The 22060-nt window shown below is 42.8% G+C and overlaps 1 long non-coding RNA gene across 1 annotated transcript; it reads left to right on the top strand.

The window, feature by feature from the left end:
- Positions 1 to 4087: 4087 nt before the first annotated feature.
- Positions 4088 to 20219, top strand: LOC125634595 (uncharacterized). The gene is made up of 3 exons (XR_007355970.2): positions 4088 to 4253; positions 5574 to 5653; positions 16975 to 20219. It is a non-coding gene; the product is annotated as an uncharacterized LOC125634595 (long non-coding RNA).
- Positions 20220 to 22060: the final 1841 nt, after the last annotated feature.

Here is a 22060-nt window from a genome sequence, read left to right as displayed (position 1 = left end):
GTCCATGTACTCCTCCCCGGCCCACTCATTCATGCCCCAGCCCAGTCAGTCTGCCACCCCACTGCCCCCTCTTTCCCTAATGGATCCCTGGACTAGAGCAGAAGCTTCTATGGCAGTGGTGGGCAACCTGTGGCCTGTGGGCCTCATGTGGCCCATCAGGGTAATCTGATTGTGGGCCGCAAAACATTTTGCTGACGTTGACCATCCACAGACATGGGCCCCTACAGCTCTCAGTGGCCATGATTCACTGTTCCCGGCCATTGGGAGCTTCAGGAAGCAGCAGCCAGCACATCCCTGCAGCTCCCATTGGCTAGGAACAGTGAACCACGGCCTCTGGGAGCTGTAGGTGGCCATGCTTGTGGAACGTCAATGTCAGCAAAATATCTCATGGCCTGCAATCAGATTACATTGATGGACCGCATGCGGCCCACAGGTTGCCCACCACTGTTCTATGGGGTATGCTATGAAATTCAGATTGTGAACTTCACAAATGTTCTGGTTCATCCTATTATAAAGATGAGAGACAAGTCTGGAATTTGGATTCACATCCTGATCTGCGGTAAGATTCAGAAACCACCCCCTTCCCTGAAAAATGTGGGGGTGTCTGGATCCGTGGTTTGGTTTAGGCCTAACTCCAGTTAAAATCCACCAAGCTCAGACAACATCTATTTATATTAATTAATAATAGATCAAAAGGGTATTCTCCTGCTAAAACATAATATTAGTATGCATTACACAATATCAAATATTAAAAATCAAGATTTATGTTTGGTCACAATAAGCAACCATTGGTAAGAATGGTCATTATTTTATACTGAGAGAACCACAGAACAAGAAACCAAAGTAATGTCTCGTGATCTCAACCCCCCAACTCACATGGGGAATGAGTGTGACTGCTGTGCCCCCTGGAGTGGAAATGGCTAGCACAGAAAGAAGTGGGTGCACAGAGAAGTGGAAGACTGCCAGGCCATGGTTCCAGCTCCTTTCCATTTCTCCGCACTCCCTTTAAGGTGACTAGCTAGTCCTGCCTTTTCCTTCAGCTCAAGGGAAGGCAATATTTGAATGTGTGTCTTTCCTCTGCAGCAAAGGGCAAAAAGGGAAAAGGCTTTGTCAAGGTTCCTCCCCCACTCTGAACTCTAGGGTACAGATGTGAGGACCTGCATGAAAAACCTCCTAAGCTTATCTTTACCAGCTTAGGTCAAAACTTCCCCAAGGTACAAAATATTCCACCCGTTGTCCTTGGATTGGCCGCTACCACCACCAAACTAATACTGGTTACTGGGGAAGAGCTGTTTGGACGCATCTGTCCCCCCAAAATACTTCCCAAAACCTTGCACCCCACTTCCTGGACAAGGTTTGGTAAGAAGCCTCACTAATTTGCCTAGGTGACTACAGACCCAGACCCTTGGATCTTAAGAACAATGAACAATCCTCCCAACACTTGCACCCCCCCTTTCCTGGGAAATGTTGGATAAAAAGCCTCACCAATTTGCATAGGTGACCACAGACCCAAACCCTTGGATCTGAGAACAATGAACAAGCATTCAGTTTTTTTACAAGAAGACTTTTAATAAAAATAGAAGTAAATAGAAATAGAGAAATCCCCCCTGTAAAATCAGGATGGTAGATATCTTACAGGGTAATTAGATTCAAAAACATAGAGAACCCCTCTAGGCAAAACCTTAAGTTACAAAAAAGATACACAGACAGAAATAGTTATTCTATTCAGCACAGTTCTTTTCTCAGCCATTTAAAGAAATCATAATCTAACACATACCTAGCTAGATTACTTACTAAAAGTTCTAAGACTCCATTCCTGGTCTATCCCCGGCAGAGACCAGTATAAGACAGACACACAGACCCTTTGTTTCTCTCCCTCCTCCCAGCTTTTGAAAGTATCTTGTCTCTTCATTGGTCATTTTGGTCAGGTGCCAGCGAGGTTACCTTTAGCTTCTTAACCCTTTACAGGTGAGAGGAGCTTTCCCCTGGCCAGGAGGGATTTCAAAGGGGTTTACCCTTCCCTTTATATTTATGACAGGCTTTTCATGCCCCCCTCCTGCACTTGCACATTGGCCCTGGAGCTGGCTACAAACCAGGCCTACAGTAGCAGTGAAAATACTACATGAAATAGACCAAATCATGACTACACAGTGATAATTAAGTGCACTACATTCCTTGTTCCTGAGGTAGAGTGTAGTAAATTCAAGTGAGAACTACCATCCAGACTTCAGATACAGTGCACAGCAGCTCCCTAGTAGGTAATGTAAGGTGTAGGTTCTTGCAATGTCTGAACTGTCATAAGCATTCGCAAAAAAGAAAAGGAGTACTTGTGGCACCTTAGAGACTAACCAATTTATTTGAGCATGAGCTTTCGTGAGCTACAGCTCACTTCATCGGATGCATACTATGGAAAGTGTAGAAGATCTTTTTATACACACAAAGCATGAAAAAATACCTCCCCTTTCATGCTTTGTGTGTATAAAAAGATCTTCTACACTTTCCACAGTATGCATCCGATGAAGTGAGCTATAGCTCACGAAAGCTCATGCTCAAATAAATTGGTTAGTCTCTAAGGTGCCACAAGTACTCCTTTTCTTTTTTGCGAATACAGACTAATACGGCTGTTACTCTGAAACCTGTCATAAGCACTGTATTTCCAGAAAAAGGAGAAATACATCTCTTTGGTTCAAATGCCAAATTAAGCCTGAGCAGACTGGTACACTCCAGATGATGACTTTAGCTCTAGGCAAGTTGCATAGAAGATATTGTTTATGGTCAGTATAGTCCTTTCATTTTAAAGTTAGGAATCTGTTATTGTTACACCTATTGGCTGAAAATAGCCACTGAGACATGACTATGCCCAAAGCGTGTACTAGATAATACAATGTTTTATTCTCCAACCCCATAAAAGAGAGTTGTAAACATCCTGATAGGTTGCTGAAAATTTACTGATATAATGACATCTTTCAAGTGGGAAAAAAAAAATGGACTCTTTCAGTTTGCAAAGGGCACCTCAATACAAGATAGCTCAATGTGACTAAGGCAATAAATAGCCATACAGCAATGCTGATCAGGTGAAATTGCCATGTCATGTGCCAGAGCTTTCATGAGAAGTAAAAGCTAGATTTTGTCAAATGTAAATTAAATTTTGACAGAACATTCTAAAGTGCTTTCACCTTTCTGCACTTCCATTAAACTGGATTTGGCTGCTTTTATCTTATGTGGAGGCTTTTGTATGCAGAGGATTTTAGACTTTCTAGCTGTGGAACTTGATCCTAGTGGACTCAGAACTTTGGGCCTGAACCAGAAGCCAATTTGAAGATGAAGGGGTATATTTTTTAAGTAGTGTTAAGGGTTTTTTCCATGCAAATCCTATAGACAGAGGAGCAGATGCCCAAATCTCAATGTAGGGCTTCAAAAACATGCCCCTCAATGAAAGCCTTTCAGAAAGAAAAAGAACAATTTTGAGCCACTCATATAGCAGTAAAATCACTCCTCTGAAGAGGTCCCAGCACAAGATCTATGTACCACCTAAATATCACTTAAATCAGTGGTTCTCAAAGCCAGTCTGCCGCTTGTTTAGGGCAAGCCCCTAGTGGGCAGGACCTGTTTGTTTACCTGCCGCGTCTGCAGGTTCGGCCAATCACGGCTCCCATTGGCCACGGTTTGATGCTTCAGGCCAATAGGGGCTGTGGGAAGCAGCGCGGGCCAAGGGACGTGCTGGCCGCCCTTCCTGCAGCCCCCATTGGCCTAGAGCGGCGAACTGCGGCCAGTGGGAGCCGCAATCGGCTGAACCTGTGGACGTGGCAGGAAAACAAACCAGTCCGGCCCGCCAGGAGCTTTCCCTGAACAAGCGGTGGACCGGCTTTGAGAACCACTGACTTAAATCCTAAAACTGGGGTTTAAGTTGTGTCACTTATAGAGAATCGTAACCACACTCTTGAACCTTTGGGTTCAGAGATCATGGCCCCTTTAAAACCTTGTCCTGAAGCAGAGGAAGTGCTGATTGTTCCAGGGGAGTGGAGACCGACAGTGGTATGTGTCTGTATCTCCAGATAAGAAGGCCTACAGTGGGCAGGCCCTCACATAGAGAAGCAGCTGATATGCAGCCTGATGTCCCCAGGGGCAGAGCAACTGACTGGGGATGCCTCAGGGCAGGGGCCAGGAGAAGCACCATGCCAGGAAGGAATCACCCAAGAAGGACAAAACAGAGCCGGACCCAGTATCACTGTTGCCCAGGGCTGTATGGGGCTGTGAGTACTGGGGCTTGTGACTTTGCACTGGGAATAAGGAGGGAGGCTGTAGCTAGCTAAGTGGGGAGGTTGTTGCTCCGTGTGGGTTTGCAGAAAGCAGCAGGAAAGGGCACCAGAGGGGTCTGTTGGGGAAAGTTTACTGGCACCGAAGATGACCAGGAGCACCCAGGACTCACCACTGGACTGGAACGCTGCCCAGGACTCCTGAACTCTGAGTGTAGATGCATTGCTTGGTGTCTGCCCTTTCAAATTGTGGTCCAACTGAGCCTTTGGGTTTTCATATTGGATGTACCCCTGTTTTACTACACCCCCTATCTTCCCTCCTGTTATTTTCCCTCCATTCATGTCTCTGTAAATAAATATTTCCCCTTTCTATATTAATTGTACTATACTGGTGTGTGTATATTTACTCCAGGGGTTTGGAACAGGTGCCTCCGGGGTGGAAGGGAATTTCCCTGCTGTGTTCCTGGACAGCCTTTTCTTGTCCGGAGCTGCCTGCAGAGCAGACTCCATCTTGGCCATGGGAGTGCTATAATAGTAAAGGAACATTTTTTTTACTATTCAGAAAAAAAACAACCCCCACCTTTCCAAATAACAATTAGATTCTCATTTACAAGAAACAGGACACATTTATTTCATGTTGCTATAACAGGAGTCAAACACTGAGTTGTTTGAGTGAAATAAATCTAGGTGGTAATATAAAGGTGGATTCCTGTTGACAACATAATTGTGGGCTGATTTCAGACACGAACACAGAAAGCTGGTTCTCCTTTTTACCATATGAAGGAATTGCTCAAATGTCTTAAGCCATCAAAGACTCCAGATGGTAGTCAATGCCACAGGTGGTAGCTTCATATGTCAAAAAGCCTACCTTTCTATCTTAAGTACTTGGCTCCAATTACCATAGTATCTGAGATCCTGACCCTCAAAGCTACATAGGCATCTTATGCTCATTGACTTCAAGTGCCTAAATAGGTGACATGGATCAGCGTTCACACTGCACTCCCTGGCAGTACGTGGCCCAAGCTGGGGAAGCTAATGATCCAACCAGTGGACCAAATTCAGTGATGAATCCTGGTCACATGCCACCTGAGGCACGTTGTGCATATGTTAAGAAGAGTGCCTAAGTGCCTCACAATCCTTAATATATTTCACTGTACAACAGCCCTGTGAGGTCAAGAAGAATTATTATCCCCATGTTACAGAAGGAGAACTGAGGCCTCCAAAAATTCCAGCGATTTGCGTATAGCAGGGAATGAACCCAGAGCTCCTTAGTTTCACTAGCACACTAATCACTACACTATCCTTCCTCTTTCCCAGGAAATAAAAATGGAGAACAAGGGTCAGATGCTGATTCTAATTACACTACTGCAATAGTAACTAGACTGAGTTACTATGAGGTAGGTGCATAACTGGTTGAAAGATCATACTCAAAGAGAATGGTTTGCTAGTTCAATGGTTTGCTGTCAAACTAAGAGAACATATCGAGTGGGGTCACATGGAGATCTGTTCTGGGCAGGGTATTATTCAATATTTTCAGTAATAACTTGTATGATGAAGTAGAGAGTATACTTATAAAATTTGTAGATGACACCGAGCTGGGAGGGGTGGCTAGCACTTTGGAGGATAGGACTGGAGTTCAGAATGATCTTGATAAATGGGAGAACTGGTCTGAAATTAATAAGCTGAAATTCAATAAAGCCAAGTGAAAAGTACTGCACTTAGGAAGGAAAAATCAAATGCGCTATACAAAATGGTGAATAACTGGCTAGGTGGCAATACTAAAAAAAGGATCTGGGGGGTTAGAATGGATCACAAATTGAATATGTCAACAATGTTATGCTGTTGCAAAAAAGGCAAATGTCATTCTGGGATGTATTAACAGGAGTGTCATATGTAAGACATGGGAGCATGATTTGGGTTCAGTGTCTGAAACCTCTAAACGTAAATATGAAGATATTTGGATTCAGGGTTTTGCTGTGGGCCCAAATCTAGTTTCCACCTTTGGAACAGCCTGGAGACAGGGATATAACAATAATTCTACTTTCCTGAGAATCAATCTGAATCAGGTTTCAGAGTAACAGCCGTGTTAGTCCGTATTCGCAAAAAGAAAAGGAGTACTTGTGGCACCATAGAGACTAACCAATTTATTTGAGCATAAGCTTTTGTGAGCTACAGCTCACTTCATCGGATGCATAAAAGTGGAAAATGCAGAGGATGTTTTTATACACACAGACCATGAAAAAATGGGTGTTTATCACTTCAAAAGGTTTTTTCCCCCCACCCCACTCTCCTGCTGGTAATAGCTTATCTAAAGAGATCACTCTCCTTACAATGTGTATGATAATCAAGGTAGGCCATTTCCAGCACAAATCCAGGTTTTCTCTTCTCCCACCCCACTCTCCTGCTTGTAATAACTTATCTAAAGTGATCACTCTCCTTAGAATGGTTTCAGTGTAGCAGCCGTGTTAATCTGTATTTGCAAAAAGAAAAGGAGTACTTGTCCTTACAATGTGTATGATAATCAAGGTGGGCCATTTCCAGCACAAATCCAGGGTTTAACAAGAACGTCTGAGGAATGAGGGGGAGTGGGAAGGGGGTAGGAAAAAACAAGGGGAAATAGGTTACCTTGCATAATGACTTAGCCACTCCCAGTCTCTATCCAAGCCTAAGTTAATTGTATCCAATTTGCAAATGAATTCCAATTCAGCAGTCTCTCGCTGGAGTCTGGTTTTGAAGTTTTTCTGTTGTAATATCACAACTTTCATGTCTGTAATTCCATGACCAGAGAGATTGAAGTGTTCTCCGACTGGTTTATGAATGTTATAATTCTTGACATCTGATTTGTGTCCATTTATTCTTTTACGTAGAGACTGTCCAGTTTAACCAATGTACATGGCAGAGGGGCATTGCTTGCACATGATGGCATATATCACATTGGTAGATGTGCAGGTGAATGAGCCTCTGATAGTGCGGTTGATGTGATTAGGCCCTGTGATTGTGTCCCCTGAATAGATATGTGGGCACAGTTGGCAACGGGCTTTGTTGCAAGGATAGGTTCCTGGGTTAGTGGTTCTATTGTGTGATATGTAGTTGCTGGTGAGTATTTGCTTCAGGTTGGGGGGCTGTCCGTAGGCAAGGACTGGCCTGTCTCCCAAGATTTGTGAGAGTGATGAGTCGTCCTTCAGGATAGGTTGTAGATCCTTGATAATGCATTGGAGAGGTTTTAGTTGGGGGCTGAAGGTGACGGCTAGTGGCATTCTGTTATTTTCTTTATTAGGCCTATCCTGTAGTAGGTGACTTCTGGGTACTCTTCTGGCTCTGTCAATCTGTTTCTTCACTTCAGCAGGTGGGTATTGTAGTTGTAAGAATGCTTGATAGAGATCTTGTAGGTGTTTGTCTCTGTCTGAGGGGTTGGAGCAAATGCGGTTGTATCGTAGAGCTTGGCTGTAGACAATGCACCATGTTGTGTGGTCTGGGTGAAAGCTGGAGGCATGTAGGTAGGAATAGCGGTCAGTAGGTTTCCAGTATAGGGTGGTGTTTATGTGAAGATCGCTTATTAGCACTGTAGTGTCCAGGAAGTGGATCTCTTGTGTGGACTGGTCCAGGCTGAGGTTGATGGTGGGATGGAAATTGTTGAAATCAGGGTGGAATTCCTCAAGGGCTTCTTTTCCATGGGTCCAGATGATGAAGATGTCATCAATATAGCGCAAGTAGAGTAGGGGTATTAGGGGACGAAAGCTGAGGAAGCGTTGTTCTAAGTCAGCCATAACAATGTTGGCATAATGTGGGGCCATGTGGGTACCCATAGCAGTGCCGCTGATTTGAAGGTATACATTGTCTCCAAATGTGAAATAGTTATGGGTGAGGACAAAGTCACAAAGTTCAGCCACCAGGTTAGCCGTGACATTATCGGGGATAGTGTTCCTGACAGCTTGTAGTCCATCTTTGTGTGGAATGTTAGTGTAGAGGGCTTCTACATCCATAGTGGCCAGGATGGTATTTTCAAGAAGATCACCGATGGATTGTAGTTTCCTTAGGAAGTCAGTGGTGTCTCGAAGATAGTTGGGAGTGCTGGTAGCGTAGGGCCTGAGGAAGGAGTCTACACAGCCAGACAATCCTGCTGTCAGGGTGCCAATGCCTGAGATGATGGGGCGCCCAGGATTTCCAGGTTTATGGATCTTGGGTAGTAGATAGAATATCCCAGGTCGGGGTTCCAGGGGTGTGTCTGTGTGGATTTGATCTTGTGCTTTTTCAGGGAGTTTCTTGAGCAAATTATGTAGTTTCTTTTGGTAACCCTCAGTGGGATCAGAGGGTAATGGCTTGTAGAAAGTGGTGTTGGAGAGCTGCCGAGTAGCCTCTTGTTCATATTCTGACCTATTCATGATGACAACAGCACCTCCTTTGTCAGCCTTTTTGATTATGATGTCAGAGTTGTTTCTGAGGCTGTGGATGGCATTGTGTTCTGCACGGCTGAGGTTGTGGGGCAAGTGATGTTGCTTTTCCACAATTTCAGCCCGTGCACGTCGGCGGAAGCACTCTATGTAGAAGTCCAGTCTGCTGTCTCGACCTTCAGGAGGAGTCCCCCTAGAATCCTTCTTTTTGTAGTGTTGGTAGGAAGGTCTCTGTGGATTAGTATGTTGTTCAGAGGTGTGTTGGAAATATTTCTTGAGTCGGAGACATCGAAAATAGGATTCTAGGTCACCACAGAACTGTATCATGTTCATGGGGGTGGAGGGGAAGACGGAGAGGAAAATCTGAATCAGAGATCTTCTGTTTGAATTATTATAAAGCTTGGAGGAAGGAAGAGGAGGTGTTTGGAACTGAGGTGGTTGGTTTGAGCCAATCTATACTGTGATTTGGGCTTAGATTCTGCCACCTTATTCATGTTGACTAGTGCCTTATTCAGGGAGTAACACTGTAGATTTCAGTTAGACTATTTCTGAAGTATGGTACTTTTAAACATAAGGATGGCAGAATCTGTCCCTTAAAACAGTGGTTCTCAACTATGGGTCTGCGGCCCCCTGCGGAGCTGTAAGAAGGTTTCAGGGGGTCCATCAAGCAGGGCCAGCATCAAACTAACTGGGGCCCTGGCCCAGGGCAGAAAGCCGAAGCCCCACCGCATGGTGTTGAAGCCTGAGACCCTGAGCCCCACGACCTGGGGCTGAAGCTGAAGCCTGAGCAGTTTAGCTTCATGGTGTTCCCTGTGGCATGAGGCCCCAAACAATTTCCCTGTTTACTACCTCCTAATGCTAGCCGAGGCTTTTATATGCAGAAAGTCAGTTGTTGTGACACAGGTGGGCGGTGGAGGTTTTACAGCATGCTGGGGGTGCCTCATAAAGAAAAAGGTTGAGAACCCTTGCCTTAAAATTAATTATCATTTTTCAGCTCCTGTGTCTGGAAGACTCTTGGCATCTTAATGAAAAAAAATCATAAACCAAGAAATTGCACAGGTTTCAAAAGTAAAAAACAAAACAAAACAAAAACAACAACAACAAAAATGTGGAGGCTAGTTGAATCTTAGAAATAAACCCAATTATTTTAGGCCCCTGTTGCTCCAAGTCTGCAAGGAATACAGGGGACATTATTCAATGTAAGGAAAACTTTCCTTCACCAAGTACTTTATTTACTGTCACAACATGACAAGACATGGTGTTGCTGAAAGAGGTGTTCTTTTCTGAATTGAGCAGCACCTGTTTGTTTGCCACCAGCTGTAAATTTAATTTAAGTTTAAATTATCTGCTCCTGAGGGAGACAACAGGCATTTGGAAATGGGAACAAAAAGTTCATTAAAAAAACTCCAAACAGCTGACCCATAGGAACAAAGCAATTCATGATTTTTAAAATTTTTGTTGGAAGAAGAAATGTCATTAGAACAGCTGTTTCTTTGGTATATAATGACTGAGCATTATACGTAGGCCAGGGGATTGAACCTAATGGAATTTGAATTCACCTGTCCATATTCTTTGGTATCAAGGATCATAGGTTATTAAGGCAAGACTTCTTTTCCTCTTGAAGTCAATGGCAAAACTCTAATGGAAAGAGGATCAGGGGACTATTGGTGTCATAACAAACCTTCAGAAAACTTGCTTCAGGCCTCAGGACTTCATGATCCTTGTTTTAGAAATACTTAGTAAAATGAGCTCAAAGAGTTTGCTTCACTTTTTTTCCATTAGTAATTACTTGGAACCGGACTACTTTGCAGGAGAATTGACTAGGGGCCAGATTCTGCCATCTTTACCTCACACTGTGTAGTATCTTACTCTGTGAGTAGTAATCCCACTGAAATCAATAGGTCTCCCACTGGAGTAAGGTACTTAGGATGAGCACTATGGGCGACAGAATGAATATCCATTATTTTTAAGGATAAGGAAACCTGGACCATATTGTATACATCTTAAAGTAAGCTAATGTACTTCATGGAGTTTAAGCACATAGTCATCACACCCCGCAATATAAAACTTTTTACCAAAATACCTTGAAAAATGGGCTAATATAAAAACGAAAGTCTAATTTTAGAAATATATTGATTAAAATGTGGTGAATCCAGTAAACCAGACATTAGTATTATAACAGCAAGATGTTAGCCAAACATAACTATCCAAGGGGATTAACACTTACATTCATAAGACATCATTGAAATTGTTTGTGTGGTTAGATTGAACAACCCTGCTAGGAAGAGACTCATATAGTACAGCTACTAAAATAATGAAATAGACTTCTAACAACCATAGAGAAAGCCCAGCTTGCTTCTCCTTTCTTTATAAAATTGTGTAGCCCATAGGAAGACCTACACTGTAAGCGGTGCTGAGTGGTATGATATTGTATGCCAAGAGGCAAATGCTAAGGGAGAAGTGGTTTTTTTTTTTACAGTATGTTAGTCTATGCTGATATAATTTATAGGACAACTGCAGCTACCTCTCTATAAATATTTAGTCTCCTGTATCCCCCCCCCCCACACACAGAGTTTCTGTTGGGCAGTCATTCTATATGCAAGCAATCTTTATGGTTTATGACACGGCTTAGACTGGTTAGTGTTTTAATATCTGGGCCTACAAATTGACCCTAATTGAAGGCTCAATTGTAGAAAAGTAAAAGTTCATAAAATGTCACAGGAATTTATAACAATAAATGTTAACAAAAAAGGTGTAAAAGAAAGACCAAATTAATCCAGACAAAAAGGCCTACTGTCAGCAGTGACATATACCACCTTGTGCACAGTTCAAGCAGTCTGGGTCAGTCCTTGACCCGGGCAGTTGTAGTCTGGATCAACTGAACAAAAAGGCCAAGTCCATAAATGTAACATAAATGGGTCAAAAAGCCCTTGCTATTAAGGGCTTTTGCCTCTAGCTCCCTTATGTTTCAAGCAGTTCTAAGGCTTTCCCAGGAATCCTGATGCTAGCTTTTCTGTCACTCTGAAACGGAGTTGTTGTTCTCTTAAAGCCCCCAAGCTCTTTTGCCCACACTCTTCCCGTCTTTCACTCTTTATACTTGGGCTTGCCCTCATTAGCAACAGCTGCTGGGGCATGTCTCCATAATTGATATTTTTCACAGTTGAGCCAGGGTGGGGCTGCTTTTTCTGTCTGCTGGTGTAAAGGGTTCTTAACCCCTTCCTGCTTGTGTTTTGTATGGTGTTTGTAGACTTTCTCACATCTACTGATATAAGTCAAGGACTGTGTTAAAATGATGCCTGGTCAACAAGAAAAAGCATAGGATCAGAAATAAATGAATCAAAATTGGGTGTCAAGAATTAGGCCTGACTGGTCGACAAAACAATGAGGGGATGGGTCATTGCACCCATCGTTCCCTTTTGGGGTCCTTAAAATAAAAAAAATACTTAACACCCTCCTCCGCCCCCCCAAGAATCACTGAGGAAAAAGACAGAAGAACAGGATAAGATTGAGTTTTCCATCATGGCTGCCATCTCCACATCTCCTGTACCCTGGGATCCACCATTGGGCCTCCATCATCCTAAACCTAAATATCCTGATCAAACTGGGCCAGAGAGAGACCCAGATAACATTGCCATCTCCAACTAAATCCCAACCACGACCTAGGAGACTTTGTCACCCCCAACCCCACCCCACATGTCCTTTTCCTTCACCATCTCATTGTCTTCCCTTTCCTATCTCTCTCCTTTTTCCTTCTGTCTAGGAAGAATCTGGCTTAGCCAGCTAAGACAGGATATTGTGCAACACTGCTGTAAGCCTGTGATCAGGGAGGCAACTAAAAGCAATGCTCTAAATAGCCTGATGCTGGTACAAGTTTGCCAGATTTCAGAGTGGCTAATAAGACTGATGAGGTTGAGAAACCGCACACCAGCATGAGAAGGGTGAAAGACAGCCTATAGGCCCAGCTAGCCCCATCCTGCTATACCAGCAGCCAATGCCTGGCCTGGAGGCAGAAGAAAAGGAGGGAACCTGACTCAGTTCAGAGCTGACTGTTGAAGAGGCAGGAAGTAGCTCTGCTTCTCTACATGAGGGGAGTGTTTCTACAAACCTGGTAGCTGGGACAGCCGGTGGAGAAGAAGCATTGCGTCCCTGTCCAAGGGAGACTGCTGAAGAGACTGAGGAGCACCCAGCAGTGGATGAACTGTATGATTTAACTATAGAGACATGATGGGGTTAGGCCCCTCCAATGTTACATCTGCCTCGCCCAGAGGACCCCAGGCTTTAGCAGGATACTGCAAAAGGTTCACAATGGGGCACTACTCGAGTCAAATCACTACAGACTGTTTGGACTATATAGACCATGCCCCAGACTGAAGAAACAGAGGTAGGAAGTAGCCCCAAGCAGTGGACTTAGACTCTTTGCTCAGAGGATTCTACTGATTTTGCTTCACACAGGACCCTGGGCTGGGACCTGGTGGAGAGGGCAGGCTCAAGTCCTCCTACCACACCTCCTTAAGGACTGAGCTACCTCTATCAGGGAAGAAAGGGGATGGCAATCAGGCATGCCAATCACTAGTCCGCCTTCTAAGCACCCTATTACAAAGGCCATGTGCCATGCCTGTGTTTTTCCAACAGTAAGGTTGCAGATAAGAGTCAACACTAAAGACAAAAGAAAAGGAGGACTTGTGGCACCTTAGAGACTAACAAATTTATTTGAGCATAAGCTGTATTTTCTATCTTTGCTGTTCTTTTCTCTCCTCCTGTGTGTGTTTGTCTTGTTTTGTAGGAAATGGGATTGGACTTTAAAAACAACCACTCCAGGCCAGCTCAATTAAATTCTCTTTCTCTAGAAAAGGACTATTATTACCATCTTTAGTACCACCTGAAAAACTGTCAAAGAGGTGGGTTTTCCTAAAGGCAAAGGGAAGAAGGGTTATGGTTAAAATAAATAAAAGCCATACTTAAATACTTTACATTTCAAATGCTTTAACTGTTTTTCCTTCTTTTCTGTATATACAATAAAAGGATAAAAATAATTAATGGTGCATTTGCCATGATACTAAGCAGGCTAAGGTGTCTGTAAACCAAACCCCAAACCTTGTTTAACACTGTTTAATGTTGGACAGTGACAGGGTCATATAATACCATGACTCTTTGTGCTCATTTATTCCATCAAAATTAACACACCACCAACTGTTACTATTCTTAGGGTGAAATTTACCTCAGTGCCAAAAGCCCGCACAAAATCCTGTGTACCAGTTAAGTCCCATGTTAAGGCTCCCCACCTTTATCCTACCTCTGGGGATGGAGAGGGCCCTAATCGTAATTCTGCTGTAAAGGGAAGGATAGAGTACCTGCTGGTTGCTATTCTAGTACTATGATTTGAATAGGTTCCTGATATGGCCATGCACAGCAGGTGTTAAGGGGCAGGGCTGAGGGAAGTGCCATTGCATGAGTCCACAATTCTTGCTGGCAGGGAAAAAGGACTGGAGGGGCCATGCTAGCCCTTCAGCTTCTGTTGCAGAGAGTGGGAGCAGAGCCTCAATTGCCTAGGAAGGAGGATTACTTTCAATTCCCCCCCTTCCCCCTCCCCCACAGTTCCTTAATTACTCTGGCTGGGCAATAGGGTAGAATTTGGGTGTAAGGGTTTAAGTGGTCTGGTACACGCCTTCTGACCTGGCAAGAATGTCACCTCAGGAAAACAACACTGCATGCAGACCAATGTGTAAATGTTTCCCTGATCATCTTGTTTGTGGGTAGTTGGGAACTGACTACTACTTCTGCGGGAACAATTTCTTAGTTATCTTGGCGTGAATTCAAAGCTCAGGAAAGGTTCAGGACTGACATTTCATTGATTTATATAGTCTAAGACCAGAAGAGATGATTATGATCATCTAGTCCGACCTCTTGTATAACACAGGATGAGGAAACTTCCGTTAACAGGTAAAGTATGAGTAGGGGCAATACAAGCTTCCCATCAAAGCTGTTTAGAAGGCACCACCTTTAAGTGATGTATAGACTGCCTACACGTCTGCCAATTAGTGCCACTTGTGGTTATGCCATTGACACCTATCTGACTGGAACTGGACTAAGATCACCCATTTTTTTCACATACACTTCCAAATAGTCATCAGAGGACATCAGCTTTTCAGCTATTCAAAGATATTTAGGCCCTGTAACTTGATCCCCAGGGTACAACCTGGAACTGGGGTACCGCTGTGCCCCCTTAACTCTCCAGCCTGTGCTGTCTCTCACAATGCTTTGCTAGTGACAAGCTGCAAACCCCTCCAGCCACTGTCATCACTCAGCACAACAGCATGTGGAGCCCCACACCCAGCTAGATTGCATGAATGCTCCCAGAGCCACTCATGAATTACACAGAGAAAGGCACCAGCAAATGTCCCAAACCCCCAGATTTGAATCCCTGGAATATACAGTCCTGCCCTGGTCAGAAGCCCAACAATGTAAGTTTATTACCCAGTCCGCCCCTCCCTCGATGTGGAAAGGACACATACCAGCCTTTGTAAATTGAGCTGAAATTTCCCAAGCATTTCAACCAAAACACATTGTTTTACGTTTAATATAAAACCTATTTATTAACTATAGAAAGACAGATTTTAAGTGATTATAAGTGGTAGGCACAAAAGGTCAGAGATAGTTACCAAAGAACATAAAAGGTAAGCACACAGTCTAAATGTTAAACCTTATTAGACTAAGCAAGATTTAGATCAAGCAATTTTTCTCACCCCATTGGATGTTGCAGGTAGGTTATAGTTCTTAATTCACAGGCTTCCCCTTTAAGCCTGGGACCAGTCTCTTCAGTTCAAGTCATTGTCTTTCCAGCATTCTTGTTTCTTGCAGCAAAGGTGGGGGAGGAGAAACGAAAAGAATGATTCCAATGTCCCCTATTTTATATTCTCAGTCGATGTGCCTGGAAAACACTAGCTCAGGGCTTGTCTACACTGGCACTTTACAGCGCTGCAACTTTCTTGCTCAGGGGTGTGAAAAAACACCCCCCTGCATGCAGCAAGTTTCAGCGCTGTAAAGCACCAGCGTAGACAGTGCACCAGCCCTGGGAGCCGCGCTCCCAGCACTAGTAGCTACGCCCCTTGTGGAGGTGTTTTTTTTAGAGTGCTGGGAGAGCTCTCTCCCAGCGCTCTGCCGCAACTACACAAGCAATGTCGCAGCAGCGCTTTAACATTGCCAGTGTAGACTAGCCCTCAGACATGTCCTGGAGGGCTTTGCTGAATCACAGCACATTGTATGGTGCTTCTCTTACAGAACTGTAAATCCCTTGTTTACAACTCCCCTGCTGATTAATGGTCATGTAACACCCTCCTGCGAGTGGATCACCTCTTTTGTTGTCAGTGGAGAACTAGCAATGAAGACTCCCAAATTTACAACATATTTCAATAACAACTATTCAGCAAAATCTCATTACTTCATACATATTAATGACTTACATACTTTGACAGAACAGTCAGTTTCAGCAGATCATGACCTTTCTTATGATATCTTTCATGGCATGTTGTATGAAATATCACAACTACATATGAATGATGAAAATGGGGGTTACAGGATGCTACTTTGGGGTCCAGCATGTTACAAGCCTCTAAAGAGAAAGATAGGCACACCGTGAGATTTTCAGAAGTACTGATGAAGTGAGCTGTAGCTCACGAAAGCTCATGCTCAAATAAATTGGTTAGTCTCTAAGGTGCCACAAGTACTCCTTTTCTTTAAGCAGGTTAGTTGTCTACCTCCCATTGATTACAGATGCCTAGGTGATTTTGAAAATCCCACTATACACTTACCTGCATCTTTAGGCACCTAAATACCTTTAAAAATCTGACGCTGAGTACTTGGGCTGGATCTATGCCAGTGTGTGCTTGTTTCTTCCCATTTTGTGTACTGCATATTGTATTAGTAACTTAATCATGTCTATATGTCTGAGTTATTCCTATTGAGTGCCAGCTGCTGCCAGCTGAGAGGTATACTTTACTCTTGTAAATGTTTTTGACTACCATACACCAAAGTCTACTTCAGATCTCCCACAAAGGAAAACACCATGAGATAAAATTTTTTTGCTATATTGCACTGAACTCTGGAAAGAATGCTGGGAAAATTAAATGAATATAGAACACAATCCTATATAAATATTCAGTACTCTTATATTATAAGTGGGGATTATAACATATTTCCCTAAATGGTACATGGATATACTCTTGTATTGTTTACAATATTGTTTTGAAGTTAGCAATGTACCTCATTCATTTAGATGTACCTAACTCCAATCTTTCCATGACTGTGATCTGGTTTTCTGTTTCAAACAGTGTACCATCAAGCCTCTGGTGTAGTCCAGGTACAAAGCAGATATATTTATAATTTGAAGATAAAAAGCAACACCCAAAGCCTCTAACCTTCTGCTTAAAACTGAACAATTTTCATCTGTCAAACTCTTCTTGGAATTCTTTGAATACAAAAGTAGCCATGAAGACAACACTTCATAACCATTCAGCTACAAAATCCCCAAAGATTCACAGATGTCTCCCAGCCATCACCCCCACACATCATTTTAAAAAATGTATAAAGTATAGCCAAGTATTTTGATATGACTGCATCAACCTAGATGAGATAGTATAATAATAATAGGTCTTATATGGCACATTTCATCAATAGGTCTCAAAGCACTTTACAGAGGAGATTAATCTAATTATCCCTATTTAATAGATGGGGAAACTAAGGCACAGAGAAGGGAAGTGATTAGCTCCAGGTTATCCAGCAGCATTGGGAATCAAATCAATGCTTTTGGGTCCCAGTTTAGTTCTCTATCCACTATGCCACATGCCTCATTTCATTATTGGCTTAGTCTGGATGGGGGGTAGCATGATATAGCGTAATTTTAGTAAGGTTTCTGATACAGTCCCACATGACACTCTCAGAAGCAAACTAGGGAAATGTGGTCTAGATGAAATAACTATAAGATAGATGCACCACTGGTTGAAAGACAGTATTCAAAGAGTAGTGATCAATGCTTTCCTGTCAAACTGGGAGGGCACATCTAGTGGGGTCCTACAGAGAGTCTGTCCTGGGTCCAGTACTATCCAATATTTTCATTACTGACTTGGGTAATGGAGTGGAGAGTATGCCTATAACATTTGCAGATAACACCAAGCTGGGAGAGGTTGCGAGCATTCTGGAGGACAGGATTACAATTCAAAACAACCTTGACAAATTGGAGAATTGGTCAGAATACAACAAGATGAAATTTAATAAAGACAAGTGCAAAGTACTGCCCTTGGGAAGGAAATATCAAATGCACAACTACAAAATGGGGAATAACTGGAAAAGTGGTAGAATCATAGAAATATAGGACTAGAGGAGACCTTGAGAGGTCATCTAGTCCAGTCCCTGCACTCAAGGCAGGATTGCTTATACATAACAAAACCATTCCTGACAGATGTTTGTGTAACCTGTTCTTAAAAACCTCCAATAACAGAGATTTCACAACCTTCCTAGGCAATTTGTTCCAGTGCTTAACAACCCTGACAGTTAGGAATTTTTTCCTAGTGTACAACCTAAACTTCCCTTGCTGCAATTTAAGCACATTGCTTGTTGTCCTATCCTCAGAGGTTAAGGCGAACAATTTTTCTCCCTCTTCCTGGTAACAACCTTTTATGTACTTGAAAACTGCTATCATGTCCCCTATCAGTCTTCTGTTCTCCAGCCTAAACAAACCAATTTTTTTTCAATATTTCCTCATAGGTCATGTTTTCTAGACTTTTAATCATTTTTGTTGCTCCCCTCTGGACTTTCTCCAATTTGTCCACATCTTTCCTGAAATGCGGTGCCCACAACTGGACACAATACTCCATTTGAGGCCTTATCAGCATGTAGTGGAGCAGAAGAATTACTTCTCGTGCCTTGCTTACAATACTCCTGCTAATACATCCCAGTATGATGTTTGCTCTTTTTGCAACAGTTTTACACTGTTTACTCAGATTTAGCTTGTGATCCACTTTCAGCAATATTCCTTTCTAGGCAGTCATTCCCCATTTTGTATATGTAAAACTGAGTGTTCCTTCCTAAATGGAGTACTTTGCATTTGTCCTTATTGAATTTCATCCAGTTTACTTCATAGCATTTCTCCAGTTTGTCCAGATCATTTTGAATTTAAATCCTACCCTCCAAAGCACTTGCAATCCCCCTCAGAGACCCCTGAGAGAACCCCCTCAATATGACCTTCCAGTTTGACTGTGAACCATTGATAACTACTTTCTGGGAACGGTTTTCCAACCTGTTATGCCCCACCTTATAGTAGTGCCATCTAGGCTATATTTCCCTAGTTTGTTTATGAGAAGGTCATGCAAGACAGTATCAAAAACCTTACTAAAGTCAAGATATACCACATCTCCCACTTCCCCCTGTGATGCTGTATGATTGAAATATGACCATTTATATAATTAATTTTGCTACTGTTAGACAATTCCAACAAATCTTGTACAAAGTATGCCATGTATGGTGTCAATGGAAAAGTTATGATTTACTAGATAAGATTATCCTTTTTAAATCCATGTATCATCACTATATCTGACGGTATGAATATTGGCTATGCATATATATTTTAAATATGTTGTTCCTAGGGTAACACCTACAAGGTAGTTTACATCCAGCCTAGCCAGTGCACTCTGAAGAGACTATTCAAGTTTAATGGCCCATTAAAGGATACTTCACTCTAACAATGGGCCATAGGAGAAGGCTGTCTCAATGGTGAGTCTTCCTATGGACTCCCCTGTCAGAATATGGGTAACGGCTGCCCCGTGAGTCAGCAAGCCATGTAAGGACGTGTGATATACTCATGTGACCCTGGACTCTATCTTGTGCCAGTAATTTTCCACAAACTGTGTGGTGAGCTTTGTTCTGGGACAGTAAAATTCCAAGCACCTGACAGAGGGTACAAAAGATCCTTGAATCATCTCCATGTTGCCTCTTTCCTGCTCTGATTCTCTGAACTGTGGACTTACAACTAAAAGGAGCACATTTGAACTATGGACTGAGGACCTTCCAGTCTTTTGGAAGTTACCAGAGACTTTACAAGCCAGCAGTCTATAACATCACTGCTACAAACCTGATATAAGAACATTGGAATATTTGTATGGATATGATCTGTTAACCATTTTAACTTTCTTCTTCTTTTCTCTTATAAATAAACCTTTAGATTTTAGATGCTAAAGAATTGGCATCAGCACAATTGGGTAAGATCTGAGTTATATATTGACCTGGCTACGTGGCTGGCCTCTTGAGATCACCCTTTATTTGATGAAATTGGTTTTCAATAACCACTCATCATAAAGTCTAGGGGCTGGATGGTGAGATACGGGCTGGAATGCCTAAGGAGACTATATTTTTGACTTGTTGTTAACCAGTGTGAAGACAGAAGTTTATTTTTGTTAACGGCTTGGTATATTTAATGACACTAGCTGGGTTGAGTCTTCCCTATTTCTCAGCAGTTTGTCCTGAATCTGGTATTCTCAGCTGTGACCCACTGAGGTACAGTGATACCCCACTATCCACAAAGCTTGTTACCCTGTCAAAGAAGTCTATTAGGTTGGTTTGACATGATATTTTCTTGACAAATCCATGTTGACTGTTATTTATCACCTTATTATCTTCTAGGTGTTAGCAAATTGATTGCTTGATTATTTGCTCCATTATCTTTCTGGGTACTGAAGTTAAGCTGACTGAACTGTAATTCCCCCAGTTGTCCTTATTCCCCTTTTTATAAATTGGCACTATATTTGCCCTCATCCAGTCCTCTGGGATCTCTCCTGTCTTCCATGATTTTTTGAAGATAATTGCTAATGGCTCAGATATCTCCTCAGTCAGCAACTTGAGGTACATAGTACTTTTGAAAAGGATCTGGGGGTCATAGTGATCACAAATGGAATATGAGCCAACAAGGTGATGCAGCTGCAAAAAAAGACAAATATTCTGGGGAGTGTGGTAAGTGGACATAGAAGGTAATTGTCCTGTTCTACTTGGCACCAGTGAGGTTTCAGCTAGAGTACTATAAGGGTTAGAGTAGACTCTGGAATAGGCTTCCAAGGGAGTTTGTGGAATTGCCAGCATTTTTAAGGTTTTTAAGAACAGGTTGGCCAAACACCTGTCAGGGATGGATTACTTGGTCCTGACTCAGTGCAGGGGGCTGGACACGATGACATTAGAACATAAGAATGGCCCTACTGGGTCACACCAAAGGTCCATCTAGGCCAGTGTCCTGTCTTCCGACAGTGGCCAGTGCCAGGTGCCCCAGAGGGAATGAACAGAACAGGTAATCATCAAGTGATCCATCCCCTGTTGCTCCTTCTGAGGTCCCTTCAGTCCTACATTTCTATAATTCTATGATTACATAACTGATTTAGGGCTTCTATTGAAGTCCATGGCAAAAGTCACAATGATTTCAATAGTGCAGGATCAGGCCTCTAGGGATCAAAACAACTCCCACTGGAGTGTCTCCGTTGACTTCAATGGAAATTGGATCAGGCCCTATCAGTCTATCTTAGGTACCTATCTGGACCCAATCACCACAGGATCTAATCACCTCACAATCTTTTAAAGTGCATTTATTCTCACAACACCACTGTGAGATAGGGAAGTGCTATTAGACCCATTCACAGATGAGGAACTGAGGCACAGAGAGGCTGGGGGTATGACTTCACTGTTATGAAACACCCATGGCTAGTCCATGTCAGCTGACTAAGGCTTGTGGGGCTCGGGCTGGAGCACAGATTCTGGGACCCTCCCAACTGGTGGGGCCCCAGAGCCCAAATGTCTACACTGCAATTTTATACTCCCACAGCCTGAGCTCCACTAGTCCTAGTCAGCTAACACAAGCGAGATGTAGGTGTCGTATTGCTGTGTAGAGATACCCTACATGGCTTGCCTAAGGTCACACAGGAAGTTTGTGGTGGAGCAGGAAATTTAAACAGGGCTCCTAAGTTCAAGGCTCTAGCCACTGGGCAATGCTTTCTTCTCAAGAGAGAAGGACGGCCCAGTGGTTAGGACACTCCAGTTTCTGAATAGGGACATTCCCAAACAGAAATTGACACTTTCCCTGTGAAAAAGACCTTGATAAAATATTCTTATCAAATTATTACTTTACACATGACTTTTTAATTTTAATACAGTGGTCTTTGACATCCTTTAAAATGTCTGCATAGGCTTGTTCCATTAATAGTTAATTGGACATTATAAGCACAGAAAAGGGAATAACTCTGTACTGGGTGATGGATTACATCAGACAATTTAATGAGTATTTGTGTTCCACTGATTAATTTCACAGACTTCCCAAGTAATGATTTAATTTTGGAAATGGTCAATATAGACACTATTTATGCAGCTCAAGACTCCTTCTATTCA

This window comes from Caretta caretta, chromosome 3, assembly GCF_965140235.1.
Source record: "Caretta caretta isolate rCarCar2 chromosome 3, rCarCar1.hap1, whole genome shotgun sequence".
Taxonomy (NCBI): domain Eukaryota; kingdom Metazoa; phylum Chordata; order Testudines; family Cheloniidae; genus Caretta; species Caretta caretta.
The sequence above is the reverse complement of the archived record's forward strand: the minus strand, read 5'-3'. Positions and strand labels throughout refer to the sequence as shown.